Below are 325 nucleotides of genomic sequence, written 5' to 3'. Positions count from 1 at the left end.
ATTCTTTCACCAATTATTCTCCACTGGCCTTGACTTTCTTACTCTTGCTCATCCCAATCTCCTTTCTCTTTCACTTCTCATCAACTATCCATCTTCCTTCCTGTCATATCCTCCTGCTTTTATGTGTCTGCATGTAATGCTATGAAACTTCTGAGAACTTTATCTTTGTGATTTGTTATCACATAAAGCAGGTCACGAAGCTTCACATGAAACATGTGGATATGTAACAGTAAGATATGTTTTTTTTTCTTTCTCTCTTTGTCAGCAAAGTGTACTATTTTGCTCCCAAACTCAATGCTCTTGTCAACTGATTCCTCACCCACCC

The sequence above is a fragment of the Sinocyclocheilus anshuiensis genome, unplaced genomic scaffold, assembly GCF_001515605.1.
Source record: "Sinocyclocheilus anshuiensis isolate Anshui unplaced genomic scaffold, SAMN03320099.WGS_v1.1 scaffold1440, whole genome shotgun sequence".
Taxonomy (NCBI): Eukaryota; Metazoa; Chordata; class Actinopteri; order Cypriniformes; family Cyprinidae; genus Sinocyclocheilus; species Sinocyclocheilus anshuiensis.
The sequence above is the reverse complement of the archived record's forward strand: the minus strand, read 5'-3'. Positions refer to the sequence as shown.